This window comes from Dasypus novemcinctus, chromosome 22 (assembly GCF_030445035.2).
Source record: "Dasypus novemcinctus isolate mDasNov1 chromosome 22, mDasNov1.1.hap2, whole genome shotgun sequence".
Taxonomy (NCBI): Eukaryota; Metazoa; Chordata; class Mammalia; order Cingulata; family Dasypodidae; genus Dasypus; species Dasypus novemcinctus.
In genome coordinates this window covers 67,029,953-67,052,734 of record NC_080694.1, presented here as the reverse complement: position 1 = coordinate 67,052,734, position 22,782 = coordinate 67,029,953, and the positions used below count along the sequence as shown (strand labels likewise).

At 46.1% G+C, this 22,782-nt stretch overlaps 1 pseudogene; it reads left to right on the top strand.

The window, feature by feature from the left end:
- The first annotated feature begins 8,977 nt into the window (after positions 1-8,977).
- LOC111761529 (small nucleolar RNA SNORA73 family) lies at positions 8,978-9,166 on the top strand (annotated as a pseudogene).
- The last annotated feature ends 13,616 nt before the right edge of the window (positions 9,167-22,782 follow it).

Below are 22,782 nucleotides of genomic sequence, written 5' to 3'. Positions count from 1 at the left end.
TACATCTACCTATCTGTATACAATTTCTGATGTAAATTGTCCTTTCTGGAATTCTGAGTTACCACCTAATGCCACTTGCCATGCAAGGGTGGTTCAAAATAAGGATCAACTGATGAAAGTATTTCGTTACATTAACAGAACAATGATCATCACAAATAATGCAGAAAGGACAATTCAAAACAGTCTAGCACCCCTTCTTGTTTTCCTTCCCCCTCCCGTCGCCCTCCCCTTCCCCTCCTCCCTGCACCGCTGTCCTCCTCTCAACCCTTCTACAAAACTCCTGAATCTCCCTACACCGCTGTCCTCCTCTCAAACCTGCCACCTCCTTCCCAGCAAACCCAACCACTCCCAGAAGTGCCTGTCGCTAATTCCATACATGATTGTAATGAAGTGCTTGATCTCCTTGCCAAACCCCTTCCTGATATTCTAGATGTACTTCTTCCTAACCCTACTCTTACGTAGTTTGTTGATGGCAGTTCTATGAAGCTTAGCACCACCACTCAGGCTGGATATGCTATCCTTACCTTAACTGAACCTACTGAGTCAGTTCCCCTCCCCCTGCACAACCTCACAACAAGCTGAGCCCACAGCCCTCACCAGAGCAATGGTCAGAGGCAGGGGCATGGCCTAAATATCCACAGTGACTCCAAGCACGCACACCACATCCTGCACTCACATGCCCCTGTCTGGGGGTGGGGGAAGAGTTCTTGACTTCTAGGGGATCCTCCGTCGTGAACAAAATCTCATCTACAATCTCTCAAAGTGGCGTCACTTCCAATCCAAGCTGCTGTAATTCACTGCAAAGGGCACCAAAATTCAACTTCCCCCATATCTTTTGTCAATAACCAATCCGATGCTGAAGCCAGAGCGCAGGCTACCCAGCCCCACTCGGGTTCCCATTCCACTGTTACAAGCATTCACCAGCACTTCCATATCCTGCTCCCTTATACACCTGAGGAAACCTCAAATTTCCCCCTGAGCAAAGCAAATTGAGGGGTGGTTCATGAAAAATGAGAAGATTCTTTTACCTGAATGAAAAACCATGACCTTCTCAAATTCCTATACAACCAGTACCACATAGGACGCAAACTGCTTTCACAGCTCTTATCTAGCTCTACTCTGTCCTGAACTCTAAAACATTTAAAAGAAATTACAAAGAGTTGTTCTATTTGTAGCAAAGTAATATCCATGGAGCCTCCACACCTCTCTCTTTCACAGTCCACCAATGTAGAGGCTTTAAGTCAGGACAAGACTGGCAACTAGACTTTACCCATGGGCCACGTCTAAGGAGGTTAAATACCTCTTGTTCATTGTAGACACCTTTTCTGGATGGGTCGAAGCATTTCCAGTCACCTCTGAGCAGGCTGATGTTGTAATTGACATCCTGTTAACAGAAGTAATTCCCAGATTTGGCCTTCCCTCTTCTCTGAGTCAAAATAATGGGACAGCCTTCACCTCACAGATCTCAGAAGGGGTTTGCAGTGCCTGAGGAATTACCTGGAAGTTACATATGCTGTCCTCTGGAAAATTTGAATATATGAAAATTTAACCAAATTCACTATGCAAGTTCAGACACGTGTACTGAACCGCCCTCAGCTCTCATTAGAATTCAGACCCTTCCTTGAAAACCACACTTCCTGAGCCCCTTTGAAATCCTGTATGGACGCCCTTTCACCCTTGCCAACATACCCCCAATCATCAGATTTTGAAAGCAATGTAGTCGGCCTAACCCAAATGCGTTCATTCCTGCACCAGCTGACTGACTCCACTCTTCCTGTGCTGGAACCTTCCGCCCCTCGATGCCTATTCATGCAGGTGACTGGGTGACGTAAAGGCCTTTCACCCCAGCCTTTAACCCGAAAGTGGACAGGTCCTTTTCTTGTTCTCCTGACCACTCCCACAGCAGCAAAACTTGTACACTTTCCATTATGGGAACACTTTTCCAGATTAGAGCCTGCTCCTCTGTCTTCTTGTAGACAGCAACTTACAAGATCCTGAGGCTCAAGGTATCTACACCTGTGAACACCTCGGAGACCTACACTTGAAGGTCACAAGAAACTGAGGAGACAATGTTCCAGTTACCACTGGCCCCGTTTCCCTCTACTCTCTCTCCCTTTCTTTCCTGCCATTCAGTTGTAACTACACTTAAATCTGGAGGCGCCAGCTCATAAATTGTTACTCAAGGTCACCATGTTTGTATCATTCTTTCCTCACACTTGACTGGCTTTGTCACCCCCTCTTTCCTTTCACTCAACATCACTCAATTCTGTGGTTACAAGGAGAGCTTTCTGAATTTTACCCTGAAGAAATCCTCTTCTCCTTTGCCACCCTCTTCCTTTTCTTTACTGAATAAAGTGTCTCTATGAAGAACATCCTATATTTTGCCCTCCACTCCTCTCTGTACGAACCTCTCAAAAGACCCCTCACCATCCCCTTACAGACACCATCCAAACCTTAGCAACCTCAATTAACCATTCCCACTGCTGAATCTGCCCTGAGCATGTCCATGCTGGAACTCCATCCTTACCTTTCCTCTAAGCCCAGAAACTCTTCTGTGTGTCCACACATAGCACACTGGATTTGGAGGCCAATGAGTTACAGAACCCAGCCCCCCCACCCCAAGTTGACCAGAATATGAAAATATACTTATTCTCCATCAGGACTTAAAGATCTCTCATTTAGGGAAAAATTCTAATTCTATTGGTATGGTCACAGTTCTATGGGCAGACCTTTTTTATGCTTTAAATACCTATCCCCACGACCTTATGCAACTAATTTAGGACATGTACCCACTACATCTTGTAATTATGCTCTACATTTAACACTACTACACTGCACTGGCAGGCAGATTTCAAAGTGCCGAACAAACATCTTAATTCAACCCTATTCGGGGATGGCTGAGACATCAATCATACTATCTACATGAGTAAGCAATAAGAATTACAGTGAAAATGTACTGTGCTTCAATAGCTCTTATAGACAAGCCAAGTTATTTGGAGTAGGAACAGAATCAGGACAATTATACAATTTAACCAGATTAGAACCTAGGAAAAAAAATAAAGAATTTCTTCATTCTCTTTTCTGAAATCTCCTCTGTCAGACTAACCTGACATATGATACTACCAAGACCCACTACTCTCCTTTATGTGCTAATGTAGTATATGGGCATTCCCAACCACCCACATTCTTATTTTATTCCCTCACGCCCCTCAATGGCACTAACACTTGCGGGCACAGTTTTCTATTTTCTGTGTGGTAACTCTGCATACTTAACACTTCCTACCATATAGACAGGAACTTGCACTCTAGTATCTATTATTCCTACCACCGCCATCCTAAAATCCCAAGATATGGCTCCTCTGGATAAATAGCCAATCTTGGTTCTTTTCTTGACACATTACTTCAGCACCAGCAACTGAGGGAGTGGAAAAAGGGGCACTTCTTAGGAGACCCAGAATTTGCATACCATGCCCATAATGATCCAGTCCTAGAAAGGTCTAGCATAAGGCACAGCATCTTTCACAGTCTGTTTTGGTTTGTAGGAATTAGAATGTTAGAATGAGGTAACTTTTTGTCAAATGAAAGAAAATACAAGTTTCTGAGTTGAGAAGCTCTAGGTGGTCTAATTTATGAAGTATGTGGTTCCCAGTTCCTCTACAGTCAATGTTCCTACTTTAATGTTGATTCTCATTTTATATCAATCTTCCTTTTGCAACTTAATGCAGTTCTGATGTTGGAGTATTGTAGAATACATTCTCCTGGCACAGTGTTCAGGAATTGTCACTGGAAAGTAGATACTGTGAAAGTGAAACCTATTTTCAAAGAAAAAAGAATAGTTCAAACCACAACAGCAACAAAAATGACCTACAGATTTTCAAGAAATAAGTTGATTGGAGGAAGAAAAAGAGTATTCATACCAGTGTCTTGATGAGTTCTTTTCCTTTTGCTTTCATTTTCAATATTCTAGGTCCTCTTATAAATGTTTGAGGAAATCATTCATACAGAAATGTTTACTTTTGTCCTTTCCTGAATTACAAAGCATAAATAACTTAAAATGTGGATATTCCATATGAGAGCATAAGGCTGGAGAGATATTTTGAAAACATGAAACTTAGGATTTTCTTGCAATTGTTCAACACGACATTGATGTTATACAATATTCCTTATTCCAAAAGTTTAATAATGGAGTGGATTCAAATAGAAAATTGGTGTTTTAATTTATAAAATTTGATTTTCCTTGCATAGACTGCACCAACACGTGCACAGTGAAGTGGTTCTATTTTTTTCTTTTTTTTTGGCAAAATAGTAACACTTTATTAAGGAACTAACAAACCAGAAAGCTGGTCCTGGGTGGCTGCGAGACATTCCCAGTAGCACTCCATGCCACCTGATAGGTTACAGGGGCTTATGTGGGGTAAAAACAAAGAAGGCACAGAATCAAGTCAGGATTTACAAGATGCTAAACATGTTTCTTTGAAGTTACTGATAGGTAGTAAGAATGGTTCTAGTACAGATAGCCATTGTACTTAGGAGTATGCACAGTGTGCCTTAAGATGCACATACAGGGTGGGGGCAGGGGTGAATTTGTATTGTCTGTGAATATATGGCTTCTCTGGTTTATGACCTCTCACTCCATCCCTAAAGAAACCACTCTTACATTCTACTTGCCCCTCTTCTGAGAATATCCTGAAGCATTAACTGAGGGACAAGCATACCTAGAGGCAGAATCCACATCAAAAATATAAAATATTTATACTAATACCTATGCCTGCTAATGTCAAGAGGAAAATTAGTAAAGCAGATCCACAACCCCTACTCTGTTAGGTTAAGAGACACTATTAACCAAGGCATTTATATATATATATATATAAAAGAAGAGAAGCAATATCAGATCAAGCAGAAGGAAATGAAACCTGAAATGGGCAACTGAGGTGGCTGCAAGTCATAACCAGACTGACTGCTGGATGTGTGGACAGTTGCTAATTCCCACAGGAGATGAAATGCTCTGGATAATAAAATGGTTCTTTTAAAACAGGTCTGTCCACATTTCCTGTGATTAAAAACACTCCACCAGACATATCCATTTCATCAAATCAGATATGAATACTTGAAACTGCAGTAGTGTAATTTTTTACCCCCATATTTCTAAGGTTCTGAAATTTTGAATAAAATAGGCAGTCTGTCAGTGAACAACTAAGGAAGGCCTTAATGGAATATATACTCATAGTGAATGTGATATATACACACACACACACACACACACAGAGAGACACACACACACATATGCACACTCTGACAGAATTTGTAAAAGGGGTAAAAACTATATTTGAATATACACTTTTTGGGATTGGAATGCAACTCTAAAGGGAGGGGTAAGGAAATAATGCTGCTGAAGCCCAGGATCAAAGGAAGGACCCTCAGGGCTTCAGTCTAGCAGCTTCCAACTGAACTTTTTCAAAAAAATACAGTTTCTTCAGATAATCTTTCAAAAATATTCCTTAAGGTTTTCCTTAGGAAAGTTCTTGGATTCTTTCATATTTAATTATATTTTGCTAACATCACCTAATTATTCACCCCAAATCATATGGACTCCGTGCCATCCAAATCTGAAAATAAGATCCAATTTTCCAGACAATAAATGAGTTGTCAGGCAATGGGGGCAGAAAATGGGTGGAAGAGGCAAAGCAGGAAGGTTTTCCAGTTGGTTGCCTCCAGCAGTTGCATGACTCAAACATTACTCAGGAAACTAGGGAATAAAATGAATTATCGAGCCTCTTCCCTGCCACATCCATGACTGAAGAAATCCTGAGCTAGCCAACACTTTTTTCTCTAATTCTTTCTCTTCCTTGTCTGATATGGCTACATTGCATGGTAGAGAGACCCATGGAGTAGAAATACAAAAACATCATGGAATACGTTTACATCCATATAAGCATCTAACAGGGAGAAGTAGAGAATTGTTGGGGATTATGAAATGCAGATGAACATGTATGGTTTCACACCCTCTCAGCAGGAAGTGACATGACCACTGAGCCACACTTATCTCAAGATGGAAATGTCATGAAGACACTCCTGGAAATAGATTCTGAGGAGGTGCTTTGAAGATATTGTATTTGGCCAGATAAAAAGTCCACTGTTATACACCCACAATTTCTGATTTTTTTTAATAGAGGGTATTTATTTGGGGTAGGAGCTTACAGATACCAGGCCATACAGTGTAAGTTACTTCCCTCACCAAAGTCTATTTTCATGTGTTGGAGCAAGATGGCTGCTGATGTCTGTGAGGGTTCAGGCTTCCTGTGTTCATCTCTTCCAGGGTCTTGCTTCTTTCTGGATTCCGGGATCCTCTATTCCCAGGGCTTCCTTCTTTTTGGGCTTAGGATTCCTCTTTTCCTGGGCTTGCTTCTCTTTCCTCTGTGTGCTTACTTCCCAGGGCTCCAACTTCAAGCTTCAGCATCAAATTACAACATCAAAAACCCTAAACTTTGTCCTTTGCCATGTCTTTTATCTTTTACCTTTTACCCACAAAGGGGTGGGGACTCAATGCCCTAATGATGTGGACCAATCAAAGACCTAATCATAATTTAATCACTCCTGGGTAGAGACCAGATTACAGACATAATCCAATATCTATTTTTGGAATTCACAACCATACCCAACTGCTACACTCCACCCTTTGAATTCCAAAAAGACATTACAATATCTGAATAAACCTTAAATTAGTAGCAGTGCAAGTACTAAATCATATCACAATCAATTTAAAGAAATACAGTTTGTCTTAGGGCAAAGTCCTGTCTGCTATAGACCTCTGAAACTTACAAAACAATTTATATGTTTCTAATATACAAATGAACAAAGGATAAACATTTTCATTGCAATAAGGAGAAATTGGGAGGGAAACATGAGTCACAGTCCTCTATAGTTCAGTAAACCTGCAGGGCATCCTCCATTCTATTTCAAAGTCTGAGAGTCATTCTTGAGATGATGGTTTCTTCTTCTTGGTGCCTTATGGGAACCCACCCTTTCCACAGGCTTTCCCAATGTCTATTTTCTTGGCTCTACCCTTATCAGGCATCTGGGTGTCAACCAAGCTCCAGACCTCTCCCTCAGAGAGTGTTGGGGTGATAGCCACATCTTACCCAATGTTTGGGTTAGAGTATTAACACCCCTAGTACAGTGAATTGAAGACAACATTCCCCTATCCTTTGGTATACAGGCTCAACCCACTCAGAGCAATGAGTTGACCACCTGGCCTTCTCTAACTTTTTGCATATGGGCTCAACCCTCTCAGACCAATGAGTTGACCACCTGGTTTCCCTAACCTTTGGGATGCAGGCTCAACCTTCTCAGAGCAACAAAGTTACCACCTGGCCTTCCATAATCCATGGGGGCAGGTCCACCCCTCTCAGACCTGTGGGGTGCTGACCTTAACTGCCCTAATCCTCAGGGAATGTGCCCCACCCTCTCTGTACCCTGGGGTGGCAAAACTCTCCCTGAACATTGAACAAAACTCTTCAACTGCTCACCCATGATTTCTTCAACTTCTGAACATTATCCTCTTAAGATGCTGTCCAGTTAAGGGATCAAAGACCAGATAACAGCCCTTCTGCTCTTAAAATATTCCACCCCATTAACTTTCTCCAAGGTATGCTCCCTAGCACACTACCTGCGCCATTTTCCACAAGCACCTAGAAGAATCTGCAGATGCAGCTTTTCTTGTGCCATCAACATTTTCCTCTGAAACTTTTCTCTTCTCTTCCCTTATGAAATGTTTCAAGCCCCACCCTTAGAAAACAAAATGAGTCATAGTCTGGGACAAGATGTTTCAATAATTATATTTCACAAAGGATCCTTATCTGGAATACATGATGAACTCCTACAGAAAACTGTGGAAAAGGCTGAAAATTCAATCAGAAAGAGAGAAGAGCAAACATGCACTTCACAAAAGAGGATGCCCACCACTTTCTGACTTTCAGCCCACAGGAGAGATGGTGAAGGCCTCAGGTTATTTGAACAATTTAAACTAAGTTATGGATATCAAACCAAACCACATGGTTTATATAAAAAATAGGAATGACAAAATTAAAAAGAAATTGAGAGATCCCTGCGTGCCCTGTTTTCTCAGCTTGGCCATGTAGTAGATATGGTAGCTTTAAAGACTTCCAAGATGAGGGGCAGGCTTTGGATAGATTTAAGGAACTGGCCTCATCCACAAACATCTTGAGACAGTTACAAGGATTTCCATTTTATGGTAAACCAATACCAATGCAGAATGCAAAAATAGATTCTATATAATATCTCAAATGCATGGCACACTAGCTAACAAAGAAAAGAAAAGAGAAAGCCAAAACCATGGAACAGACTGCAACTGCAAACCAATGCCAGGAGCACCAAATTCAGTGAACACCCAAGGAAATAGTCAATAAATCCTCAAGTTCCTGACCCTCCAACCTATTTTTATTCCTCCACTTACCAGAAGACACTAATGAGGCAATCTTATCCATGATGTTTAATCAGTTCCTCTTGGAAGTCCCTGGGTACCTGGAAGACGTGGATTTCTGTCTTTACCCAAACTTTGGTGTGGCTATGAACTCATATTTATAGTTTTGGATGATTTCTTCCAAAAACATTTTAGATCCTCACAGATTCTTATGGCCCCACACCAGGTCTGAGCACTCATTTATTTTCTATTCCCCCAGCTGCACAGCTCACCTCCACTTGACTATGCCTCAGCCTGTGCTGGGGAAATGCTGCGCTGGGGTACAGGGACAGAAAGAAATTGGAAAGTGACATGCTAAATAAAAATGTCAGCTACAGGAGAATCTCAACACAGAGTCAAACGAGTGGAAGCTGGACCTGGAGTGTGCTGAACTTCACTCAGGAATAGAAGGAGGGAGGTGAAGGGAGAAGCACCCACCCACAGAGTGGGACAGAGGCAGGGTGGAGAGAAGGACAGGAAGAGAAGGAGAAAAAGTGAGTGAGGAGGAGGACAGGAAAGCATCCTCAAGAAGGCACAGGTGAGCACAGGGCTCATTGCAGTGATGCACAGTCCCATTCCATGACATTGGAGGTGAAGCTGGCTCTGGAGCCTGCACCTGCATATTCCTACAGCTTCTCAGACTCTTACGGACAAGGACTGAGGAGACAAATCGTGTGGGAAACAGTTCTCTTGAGCATCCCAATCAGATCTAGTAATTCTCCAAAGAATTCCAAAATACCTCAGATTTGAGGAGAGAGGAGGAACAAAGCCTTGACATTGAAATACAAGGTGTGAAAGTGGATGCTAGACTATCATGAAGACTATCATGGATGTTTGAAAATTGGCACACATCTCCATGTTTCGCTTTTTAAAAAACTGAGTAAATCAAAGAATTCCAGCCTTAAAGACAAAATCATGGGAATTGGCTAGAAATGCAAAATTTCAGGTCGTGCCAAAACCATATACCAGTTTTAATATCTAAAGCACTAAATAAACTCATGTATTTTGAGAATAAGAGCAAAGTAGATTAGTCTATTAAACTAATGTGTTTGTGAATTCAAACAAAGATGATTTTGAGAAAGAAAAAAAAAAAGGTTAGGGTGCAGCTGTTCTAAACAAAAACCAAAAAGCATAGGTGTTTACTACGCAGCCGCTGACATCTTAGTTGATGAGTCAAGGCTCAAAATGATGACACTGGTGATGGCACTACCTCTGCTACTGTTTTAGCAGCAGAATTATGATGGGAAGCGGAATCTGTACTTGGAGAAAAGGTAAATTTACAGACTGTCATTGCAGGTTGGAGGGAGGCTACATAGGCAGAAAGAGAGGCTGCCAGTTGATCTCAGTCTCACCAGAGCCAGCTCAGTGTAGTCGCTGAGTGGTTCTTTGATTGAGGATGTTATTTTCATCCATTGAGGGTCTCTCAGAGAAAAAACAAACTCAAGCAAATCAGATCCTCAGCTGCTGGCAGTGAAATCCAGAAGCCTCTAGAGCTTCTGCAACCTGCATTAGGAAGGGCATAGAATGAAGGCAGTACCCACAGATAAACTTGAACCCTCAATCTTCAAAACTAGAACCACAGGCCTTAAAATTAGGCCATACATAGCAGTATCCTTTTACCTTTTCATATTCCATACAACTGGAAATTAGCTGGGGGTGGGGAAATTGCTACTTTCTTCATAGTCTAATTTTCTGAAGAAACAATTATGGAGCAAAAGTGGGGAGTTCTCTGCCCAATATGTTCCCATTAATCATTCCTTAGAAACCAGGTTTCAAAGAGACAAGGAATTTATTGGCAAGTGCAAAGCAAGATCAGAGGGCCTACCGGCCTAAAATCTGTCTCTCCTAACTGCAGTAATTATGATAATTTTATAATATCTAGAGACAGGCAGCTTTATGCTAATGAATGAGGAAGTTGGAAATGACTACTTACTGAGCATGTGCAGATTGACCACATTCCCAGTCACAGAAACCACTGCCATGTCAGGAGGCCGATTTGGTTTGATCGGGGTTCATCTAGTAAGAGTTTAGGAATTGGGGTGGGTAGTCCTGGGGTGGCTCAAGAACCTTCACTAATACACATTAGATGGCTGTCCAGTGATCGTAAGTCTTTAAAGTTGTAAAACAACCCAAGGGGGGTTACAAATGGGGGCCATTCACAAGGTTTCTACAGTCACAAGATAAAAGTTACAAAGTTTTACCACCATTATCAAAGATCAAGGCAGCTGGGCTCCAGCTCAGCAAGTTCCAATAATTTCAGTGTTGACCTTTGGCTGTTCCACAATACACTGGAAAGTACAAAGTCAACATATATAATGACTCAGTAATCCTAATCATTTGTTAATGTTTAACTCTCAGTTACAAACCTATCACTACTGAAATGTAATTGACCAACCTTCAAAATAGGGAAAGAAAAAAAAAAACCCTCTGAGTTTTTCATTCTGAAGCAAGGAAACTGAGACCCCATAAAATACTTGGTGCTTCCAGGAGACTGTCTGTAAGGATGAGGTCAGTGGGTAGAGAAACCTGGACCAGAGTCTACAAGGCTACAAAGAAGGGAGAGATAAAAGAGGGGAGGAGAGAGCAGGAGATCAGAGTTTAGAGGGAAGGTGGTGCTCATTCCAGGGAGGGCCCTCTAAGTCTTTTGGAGGCAAAGAAAATATGTCTTAACACCAAAAAATTTATTTTAAAAAATACAATTCTTCATTCATAATAAAGATTTCAAAAACAAGATCCTGGATTAAATTCCTGGTGGAATCACCAGATCATGGGAAAGGTTCTGGCACAGGATCTCAATTGCTCTGGGATAGTGAAAGGCACAGTAGGGGGTTGATGGATGGGTAAGAATGGAAGAGGGAGTGTCCTGAGTACACCCCAAGTCTGGTGAGAGCTGGTGAGACCTGGCTGCCGGGAAGGCAGAGTTAAATACCGAGATGTTTCTGGGGAAGCCTCTTCAAGACCTGGTGACTGGAGGACAAACCAGCTCTGAAAGGCAGGCAGAGGGCAGTGCCCTTAACCCCAGAGGACATCCCTGCAGTTCTGAGCTCCTCTGCACCTCCTTTTCCAAAAAGAAGAAGCGTGCCTGCGGGATGCCCTTCAGGGTTGTGGTCAGTCTGTGGCTCAGGTGGATCCTGGGTGCCAGTTGCACCTGCCTGCAGCCAGCAGGGGAGCTCCTTCTCAGGTTGGGTTCTGCGGGAAGCGAGGCCAATTCTTCACTGCACTGGGGGGTCCACAGGGCAGTGATGGGGCTGGCTCCATGTGGAGAGTCCTCTGAGGCTGGAGCTCCCCAAAGTCCCCGAAGACTAAACTCCCACAGAGCCAGGTGGAGCTGCGTACCCTGGGGTACCTTGAGCTTGCAACCCCCTGGGGCAGAAGCTGAGGCCCTTCATCATGTGCCCACCCTGCTGTCAGCCCCACACAGGCTGGGGGAAGCCAGACTTCCTTCCCTGCATGGCTGCATGGACCCCGCTTTTTAAAAAAATTATTTTTTTAGAAAAAAGATTTATTTTATTTATTTCTCCCTGTTTGTCTTCTATTTAGGACACACTGGGACTCAAACTTGGGACCTCCCATATGGGATGGAGGGACCCATTCACTTGAGCCACCTCCACTATTGCTTGTTATGTCTCTCCTTGTGTCTCCTCGCTGTGTGTCTTCTCTGTGTCATCTCCTCTTGTCAGCTCCCTGTTTTGCTCCTCTTATTTAGGAGGCACCAGAATCCCTCCCTGGACGTCCCATGTGGTAAGCGGGTGCCCAGATGCTTGCTCGAGCCACATCCGCTTCCCCAGCACTGCATCTTCAAGGAGCCCAAGGCTCAGAGCTCCCCCAGGAGCACTGTCATTCTCGCAGACGTAGATCTCCTCGCCAGGCTCCTCCCAGTTCGTCTCCCTCAGTGCCCAGGGGCAAAGGGCCCTGTGCGTCCACCCGTCGTCCTTGCAGAGCTGGCAGGGCAGGGCCTGCTGGGTTCTGGCCCCACCTGGCTGGTGGGGGAGGCACGGCCGGCAGCAGGTGTGAGCTTGGGGTCATCACTGCCTCCTCCAGGGGCCCCAGGCAGGCAGGGCAGGTGACCCTAACGGCCGTCCACGGTGGGGTGACCACGTGTGCATCGCGGAAACTTCCCAGGCCCTTCAGCTTCTGGCTCTCTCCCGTGAACAGGAATCCCCTTTCCCCGAAACCGAGTCACTTTCAAAGGAGTCTCAAGGAGAGGAAGAGGCAAGAGAGCACTGTAGCAAGGCCAGCTTGGAGGGGACGCCCTTCCTGTCTGCGTGGGCAGCGGAGCACGGACTTCAGGATGGGGCGCCCAGGACGAGTCCAGGTGCAGCGGCAGGCGAGGGGCTTCCAGGGACGTGGCGGTGGGGGAGTGCTTCCGGGGGGTGTCGGCGCATCCAGGGATTGCGCACCAAGACCCCGCCCTGCTTTGCGCATCCCCTCATCTCCCAGCGCTGGTCTTTCCTTTACTCCCAACACCGCCACTGCCGTGTATCCCACCAGACAGCATGATTCTAAAAAGCAGAAAGAGGAGCAAGTATAGCTCAGTGGTTGAGAACCTGCTTCCCATTTACAAGGTCCTAGGTTCAATCCCCAGTACTCCCTAAAAATGAAATAATAAATTAAAATTTAAATATGCAGAAAGGATGTGATCGCACAGTCCAGACTCAGACGCGGGAGGATGCAAGTGACTACTCAGCAAGGATGCAAGTGCCGCTCCTGAGAGAGCAAACAAGAGAAAATGCTTTTACTTCTCACCTACTAAGAAAGGTTGTGTGTGTGTGTGTGTGTGTGTGTGTGAGAGAGAGAGAGAGAGAGAGAGAGAGAGAGAGAGAGAGAGAGAGAGAGAGCGCAAAAGGCAAGAAAGCTCAGTCAAAACGGCTGGTGGGAACATTGAATATAGAATGTCAGGTATGTGGTTGAAACCATAATTTTGAGAAAACCCTTTAGAAAATGTAATGAGCAAGGTTACCTGTTTAAGATGCTTAAGCAGGGGGGCATCTGACACAGGGCAGGCTTCTGGGGAGTGTGTGAGTGCTCATTTTGTCTTCGCGGGTTATATCTTTGGGTGGAGACCCATACAATGAGTGTGAACGTGTGCCCACATCCTGGGAGGACTGATGTTCTCAAACAGAGGGGCTTGAGTCTCTGGAGAGAATTGGTACCTCCCATTGGGTTATGACAGGCGAATATGTCAAGCTCTCAACATTGTTGCAAGTACCTGTGAATACAGTCCTACAAGTAATGAAGATCTACTGTCACTGTGAGCCCTGAGGGGACAGGGAGAGAGGTAGAGGATAGATGGAATCAGAGTACCTGTGGGGCAGTGGGAATGTTCCACAAGATCATGCAATAATGAATATAGAACAGGTTAAATTACACCAAAAATATACGAATGTCTATAGGCTAAAATGTAAACCATAATGTAAAACATAAGATAACTAAAAATTTAGAAAATTGTATAGTCTACAATATAAACCACAATGTAAACCAAAATGGAATCATGTTTGAAAGCTATGTTTCAATATCTGTACATCAGCTGCAGCAAATATAATATGAACATGTAAAAAGATCATTGCTAGGGAAGGGGGAAAAGGGTTTGATGTTGGATCTATGGGAGTCCCCTATATTGTATATGTGAATTACTGTGATATAAAACTTTTGTGAAGATAAAATTTAAAATTAGAAGAAAAAAAAAAAAGAAAAGATGTAGACACTGCGGAAGAAATGAAAGAAAGTACCTTGCCATTGTACATACAGGACAATACCTACTGCAGTGATGAAAGGCAAAACATCAAAAATAAAACTTTATAACACGTTTTATTTTTTTGGTGCCCCAATTTCTTTTTACTTGATTTTAGTTTTTCTAAATTAGTATGTATTCTATTTCTAACTTTTAAACCCATCATTATATTCCCTTTTACTATTAATGGAACTTGGTGATATATTAGGCTTTGTTTTTGGAGAAGTTCAACTATGGCAGGGGAGGAACACTGGTGTGGGGTGTTATTGATGGGGAACACATGATTAGGAGGGAGTTTGCCAGGGCATGTACATAGGATACATAAAAATGTTTGGATATTTCCATAGTAGTTACAGTTACAAACAACAACTGAGGGAGTGCTGAGTTCCTAGCCAGGGAAGTTCTATCAAATTCCCCAATGGAACAGCAACAATCCAACAAGTGCAATGGCAAAGACCAATGAAAAATGATGGCCCAATGATGAGCCCTTGATACTAATGACTATTCTTATGAGCCCATGACCCTGAAATATGAACTAGGCCTAGAGCTGCAGGGTGCCTAAGAGTTACCTCTTGAGAGCCTCCATGTTGCTCAAATGTGGCTACTCTCTAAGCCAAACTCAGCATGTAAATGCATTATTTTCCCCCCAGCATGGGTCATGACTCCTGGGGATGAGCCTCCCTGGTGCCGCTGAGGGATTACTACCAAGCACCAGCTGATGATGTAACTTGAAAAAGACCTTGAATAAAAGTGTCAACTCAGACCAGCAGAATATCTCAGCTTTCATGTAGGATCAGGTGTGAAACACTGAATTTTGAATTTCAATAAAAGAGGGAAATGGAAAAGACAAATGAGTTTATATGGCTATGAGTCTCCAAAAATGAGTCAGGAGGTCATCAGAGGGGTTGTGCTTATGCACACCTTTGCAAGACCCCAGAGACAGCCAAAGTTGATACAACCCCAGGTACTGGTTCTCCTGAGGGCTACAGAGACCCACAGGTTCTATGGTCACAGCAGATGGCTCTGGAGTTCAGTGCCATGTCAACTGGCCCTACTTTGGAGTTTGTGTTCCTGAGTGTGATGGAGTTGGACTCAGATGTGACCTTCCTACACATGCCTCTTCCATCACTTTTACTGAACCTCTCGTTGACACTGTGGTTGGTGTATACTCAGGAGACCGAAATCTGTGAACTGTTCATGTGCCAGCTGGGCCCTGAGCCTCGGCAGAGTTGTAACACCTACTCTATGGTTCATTGGACTTACCCAGGCCAGCTAACAGTGAGTTGAAGGAGGTAAACCAGGAAACCAAGAGTGCCTACAACTGCAAGCAGGAGAATTACATCCATCATCCATGTGGAATCTAAGCCTCCTCTTGATATGAGGTGGAGTGGACATAATGATCCCAGGGTCTGCAGGATGGAGGAATAGAGTATGGGTTAGAGTGGACTTACTGATATTCTACTATAAAACTATTGTGATTAATAATGGAAGAAATTGTAGCATTGATGTGGAGAAACTAGCCACACTAGCTGTTGAGGGCAGGGAAAGGGAAGAAGAGATATGATGTGGGGGCATTTTCAGGATTTGGAGTTGTCCTGGGTGATACTGCAGGAACAGATGCTGGACATTGTATGTCCTGCCATGGCCCACCAGGTGGACTGGGGGAAAGTGTAAACTACAATGTAAACTCTTATCCATGTGCTGCAGCAGTGCTCTAAAATGTGTTCACCAAATGCAATGAATGTGTCACAATGATGAAAGAGGTTGTTGATGTGGGAGGAGTGTGATGAGGGGGTGGGTTGTATATGGGAACCTATTATATTTTTTGAAAGTAACATTAAAAAATAAAGAGAAAACATTAAGTTAAATTTTAAAAAACAGGAATAAACAAATCTGGCCACATTTATGCAGGGCTTAGTATATTTATCTAGTATATCTGATTCTGACAACAGCTCATAGCCAGGTGTCATTAGCATCATTTTACAGAGAAGGTGATCCAAACTGAAAGGCTGGGTGACTATCCCAGGCCACAGAGCTGGAGAGCAGCAAGGCTGGGACAGGCCAGGAGGATGATCAGATGCCAGGTTCCTGGTCTCCTCACCTGCATCTGTGGAGAGAACCAGCCTCCTTCCATTCCCATGGACCAACTCTGCGCCCAGTCTTCCCCTTTTTACTCAATGTTCTGAGAACATCAGCACCCCTCCCACCCTGTCTGCCACACCCCGTCCCAACAATGCAGGCTCTAGAGCTTCCCTGTCCCATACTTATGCATGGGAATGTGGTAGGTTCAAACTTAGATGTGTCCTGGATTCAAAGACTTAACACAAATAAAAAAGAATGTAAATATCATAATAATATTTTATACTGGTCACATGTTGAAATGACATTATGGATATTTTGGGTTAAATAAAATGTATTGTTAAAATTAAATTCATGTCTAGAGAGACACACAGGTTTTATGGTCATGGCAGATAGCTCTGGAGACCAGTGCCTTACCAGTAGACCCTATTTTGGAATTCGTGCTCTGGAGTGTGATGGAGTTTGACTCAGATGTGACCTTTCTACACATGTCTCTTCTGTCATACTTACTGAACCTGTTTGGTGCTAGCATTGGTGTATACTCAGGAAACTTTAATCTCCGCACTATCCATGTACCAGCTGAGACCTGAGCCTCAGCAGAGTTTTAACACCTACTCCCCGGTTTGTTGAACTTTCTCAGGTCAGCTAACAGGGAGGTAAAGGTGGTCAACCACCACATCAGGGAACTGAGAGTGTCTACAACTGGAATCAGGAGAATGGCATCCATCAGGCATGTGGGATATAAGCCTCCTCTTAATTTAGAGGTGGAGTGGACATCACCATCTCAGGGCCCACAGGATGAAGGAATAAAATACGGATTAGAGTAGACTTACTGGTATTCTAATATAGAACTATTTTGACTCTAGCAATGGAAGAAATTGTATCATTGATGTGGAGACAGTGGCCATGGGAGTTGCTAAAGGCAGGGAGAGGGAACAAGAGGTGTGATATGGGGTGTAGGGATCCCCAAAGTAATGTGTGGGGCTCAAGCCACATTGCTAGGGAGGATCAATGTGCACAGAGAGGTGAGGTTGTGGTCAATTGTGACTGTACCTGCAAGTAAGCAGAAAGGAGCTGATATCCTGATAAGAAGAAACTCTAAGAAAACCCTCCTCAGAGAACTTCATGCTGGAAGGCTCCTGCTCTGAGAACAGTGACCTGGTTAACTACTTTAAACAAAGCCTGTGGTGCCAGCTTGGCGCCTTGGCTTTGCCATCAGCGAGCCCTGGCCCACCTGATCCCCTCTAAACTTGTCTGAGTCTCTATGTGTCTTTCTTAAGCTCCTGTTGCCTCCCCTCAGGTTCTCAGTTCACCCACGCAGGTCGTGGCATGGGGGCATTTTCAGGGCTTGGAGTTTTCCTTAATGATATTGGAGGGACAGATGCAGGACATTATATATCCTGCCATAACCCACTAAATGGACTGGGAGAAAGTATAAATTACAATGTAAACTATAATTCATGGGGTGTGACAGTGCTCTAATATGTATTCACCTAATACAATGAATGTGCCATAACGATGAAAGGTTGCTGATGTGAGAGGAGTGGGGGGTTGGGGTGGGGTGTGTGGTATATGGGAACCTCTTATATTTCTTAATGTAACAGTGTTTTGTGATCTATGTATCTTTAAAGAAAGACAATTAAATAAAAATGAAAAAATTAAATTCACCCATTTCTTTTTAATTTTTACATGTGGCTACTAGAAATGATTACATCTCTCACATGGCTCATATCCTATTTCTGTTGGCAGCCCTGCTCTGGAGACACAGACCTCCCTGCCATTTGCAGTCCCACCACCTTCCCACTTGCATAAACTTGGGCAAGCTAAAAAACCTCATTTATAAAATGGAGAGCCTAAGTGCACCGGCTTTGCAGAGCAGCAGGAGGAATAAGAGCAAATGTGTACAAGCTTCTATCGTGAGGTACACAGAACTGGCACAGACAAATGCCATTGCTGCTTTTCTCCCTCCTCCCCAGCAGGACATACTTTGGGGGCTGCAGCGCCAGTGGGGCACCTCTTCCAGGGGCATCTGAGCTTGCACAGCCAGGCACAACGTCTTATCTGGGTTCCCAGGCACCCTGCCCACTGGCTGGTGGTGCTGGGCTGGCTGATACGCCATTCTCCCTGGAGACAGCCGGTGGCATTGCCAGGAGGCTGGGGTGGCCTCGTCCCCTCCACACCCCAGAGAAGAGCGATTTCCCTCCACCATGGGCAGCGGAGAGACCAGAACTGCCTTCCTCGGTGAGAGTCTGTGGGGGGATGGGAAGGACCAGTGAGCCCTTCAGCGGTCGGGGCTGGAGAGGGACTGATGCCGCCCTGGGATGCAGGTCCCCCGCGTCCTCACCCTCCTCTGCTCTTAATCTGTCTACACTGTTGGCAGGTGTGTGACTCCTTTCAGGATGCAGGAGAGGGGACGACGGCCACCAGAGATGCACGTGGGGGCCTCCCCTGTGCACGAGTGTGAGTGTGTGAGTGTGCAAGTGTGTGTGCGAGTATGTGCGTGAGTGAGTGCATGTGTGTGTGACTGTGTGCATGAGTGCGTGAGTGCGTGAGTGCGCGGGCGACTCTGTGCGCGGTGTGTCCTGTCTGCGCCGGCCCAGCAGTGTGAGCGCGTGGCCCGCTCCTCCGCCCGCCCGGCCCTCGCCCCGCAGCCGAGCGTGCAGCGACAGCCCGAGGACCCGGCTGGAATCGGGCCCCCCTGGCGCCCGCATGGCCGCGGCCCCTCCGTGAGCAGCCTGGCCCAGGAGGTCCCCTGCCCATCTGCCAGGGCGCTCGGGGAGCCGGTCACCATCGCCTGCGGCCACGACTCCTGCCGCTGCTGCCCTGCCGGCTACTGCGAGCCCCGGGCGGCCCCGACGCGCCCGCAGCCGCCCGCTCTGCAGGGAGCCCCTCGGCCCCGGGCGCCTCCGGCCCACCTGGAAGCTCCCGGCGTGGGGGCGCCTCGAGCGCCTGCGGCTGCTGCCCGCGCCGGGCCCCGAGGAGCTGGCCGTGCGCTCGAATCACCCGAGAAACTCCACTTCTGCGCGGAGGACGCGGCACAGCTGTGCGCGCTGTGCGGGGAGGCGCGGGAGCACCGTGCGCACCGCGGGCGCCGCCTGAGGCCGCGGGGGCTCTACCGGGTGAGACAGGGGGCCGCTCCCCGGGGTGGGGCTGTGTGTCTGCTTAGGGTTTTCCTAGGTGTTCTGTGTTACTTCCTTGCGTGCGACACAGTAGGACCTGAGTACGCGTTCGTTGAATGAGCGGGTGAAGGAAATGTGAGTGTGGTGTCTGCGCACGTGTCAGGGGGGTGGACTGCGGGGGTCTGGGTTGGGATTTGCGTGTCTGTGGAGGGCAAGGGCAGCTGTGTGAGCGCTAGTGCTTGGGAGAGAAGAGCGCTGGCAGCTAAGAAGTGCTGTGGGTTCACATCCAGTGACTGTGTGCTGCTTATAGTTGTGCTGTGTGGTTTTTACTCTTATTTTTCCTTTTTTTTTTCTTTATTTTATAGAACCTTCAGATCACATAAATGTTACATGAAAGCGAAGGGGATTCCCATCTACCTCCCTCCCCTCCTGTGTTGTGCTTTAGGACAAACAGTTGTCTAGGGGTGTGCGGATGTGTTAGCAGGTAACTCGCACTTTGTGGGTTCCATGTGTATTTCTGAAATTCCATATATATGGGCGCTAAAGGGTGTGTACCTGTTTATGTCCCTAACTCTTTTTCTAGAGTTAATCACTGATAAAGCATTTCGTTGATGGCTTTGGCATTACCCAAGTTCTTCTCACTCCAGAATCACATGCAGACGATTGATCCACTCATAAGGGAGGGTTGTGGCCGCCGGCTTGGCCCAGTGGTTAGGGCGTCCCTCTACCACATGGGAGGTCCGCGGTTCAAACCTCAGGCCTCCTTGACCCGTGTGGAGCTGGCCCACGCGCAGTGCTGATTCGTACAAGGAGTGCCATGCCACGCAAGGGTGTCCCCCGCGTAGGGGAGCCCCTCGGCAAGGAGTGCGCCCAATAAGGAGAGCCGCCCAGCGTGAAAGAAAGTGCAGCCTGCCCAGGAATGGCGCTGCACGCATGGGGAGCTGACACAACAAGATGACACAACAAAAAGAAACAGATTCCTGTGCCCTAACAACAGAAGCGGACAAAGAAGATGCAGCAAATAGACACAGAGAACAGACAATGGGGGAGGGGGGGGAGATAAATAAATAAATCTTTAAAAAATATGTAAATAAACAAAATAAGGGAAGGTTTTTACTTGGACTCGCTCCTTTTGGGACATGAGCATAAACTTGGAATAATTTCAAAGAAGGCAGATCATAGGTTCAGAAGCTCAGGACAGATCCCCAATGTCACATACAAAAGACACAAATTAGGATGCTTCCCTGAAGAAAGGAAAGCTCAAATGGAAACTGAATCATGGCCTCTGATGGCCCCTTATCAGGGCGAGGCTTGACGGACATTCTTGAGCAACAGATCAGGAAGAACAGGATCAAAGAGCACATGCTGTCGAGGAGTGAGGTCCAGGCAGGGTCAGCTATGGCTGTGGTTCCTTCCTGGGTCACACAGAGGGTGGGGTGAGATGACACCCTTCAACAAATAACATCTTAAATATTTCAAGTTCCTTTTCCCCAGGAACAAATTCAGAAGTGTCTAGAGAGTCTGAGGAAAGATAGAGGAGATTCAAGGAATCTGGGCAAGAGAGCATCAGAGACTCCATGTCCTCCTGGTGGGTCAGCTTCCCTGCCCCTCCCTCCCTCGGGGCCCAGTGCCTCCCTGAAAAGGGATTGCGTCAGCACACTGGGGCATTCTGAAACACCAGGAGGAGTTCGACCACCTGGCCACTGGGGAGATCTGCCAGTTCAGCCCCTGATTGCAGAGCTGGAGAGGAAGGAGAGGCAGGCAACAGAGTGCCTGATGGTCAGCCTGGAAACTTGCCCCTCTCTGTGCCCTCTTGCATCTCCTGCACTTTTTACTTTCCTATGCCATCTCTCCTTTTCTCAAACACCTCTGTACCCTGAGTGAAAGAAGGACCACAGGGTTGACAAGATTGAATTCCAGTCCATACAACTCCAAGAGCCTTCTGCCATTTTCCTCTCTGGCCACTATTTTTCCATCCCACCGTCCCTGAAATAGGAGGTTCCAGCAATAAAATGGAAGTCAAAGTAGCACTGTGGGAAGTGTCAAGTACTATGCAAACAAATGGCAGGTGGTGTTTCCAGTGCAAACTGTTTTCTGCACTCTCAGTGTCCCCTCCACCAGCCGGGAAATTCATCCTGGTGTATTTTGCTTCCAACACTGTGGGAGAGATTTTGAGATCCAACAAGGCACCAGGAAGGCAGCATGGTTTAGGGCAGCACTCTGCACTGAGAAAACGAGACCTGGGGGTGAGACTTTACTTCTAACCAGCAGGTGCAGGTCACACCCCCTGGAGCTTTAAAAGAAGGGAGTGGACCCCATGATCCCTAAAGTGCAGTAACCCTGACACCCGGTGCCTCCAGGGATTGGGTGACTTCTCCTCGCCCAGGGCCAGGACACTGGTCTAGCAGTGTGGCATTGGTCTTGTCTAGTTATAAGGCAAGTGGGAGTGGTGACACCTGAATCCCTGCTCTCTCTCTCCTAGGATATCAGAAGCACTCTAATAAGGTAAGCAGTGAGTACCTCTCTTCTCTTTTCCCACAAAGATGCACCACACGCACCTAGTGATTGCCACACAGATACACGGCATTGTCACATCAAGGACATAGAGTCACCGTGACCCTTCACACACCCCATCCCACCCTCAGTGCAGCCATGGATGCCCCCAGCAGTGCCCAGCAGTGGACAGTGGCCCCATCCTGGAGGAAGCAGTTCCTGTGGGAACTGGCACTTCCAGTTAGAAGGTGGCAGCCAGCTGAGGATGGAGGCATCTCAAAGAACTCCCAGATGCATCATTCTGTGTCCCTAGATGTGAAAACAGAAAGTGGTGGAAACCAGGACCTCAGCCTGCTGCTGGCCCCCTCACCACCTCCAAGGAGTTACAGAAGTGGCCTCTCAAGCAAGAGGAACAAGGTCCAGACCTGCCCTATCACCATCAGCTGTGATCTAGACAAGGCCCCTCACTGCTCATCTTGGATTCTTCCCAGAGTCCTGAGATTAATTACTCACACCCTCGAGAAGCATTTCCTGTGTGCCCACTATGCACTGAGCAGAATGGCAGCCACTGGTGATGTGCAAAGGTAAAGAGTAAATCCTTCCATACCTATGAAGGATCTCCCGGAAGACACAGAATAAGAAGGAAATTGGAGCACAGCGTGTTGGGGGTGGTAGGGGCTGACCTGGAGCACTGGGTCACCTCCATCGTCCTCAGGAGAACAGAGCCCCGTCATCTCCAGGGGTGCTGCCACCTGGCACCCTATGGCCCCCTCCTCTGGGTGGAATCACTTCTGAGGTGAGGGTGAAGGCCTTGAGGGGAGGGGTGCAGGGGCAGCACAGCCACAAACCACAAACCAGGGTGGTGGCCACTTAGTATACCC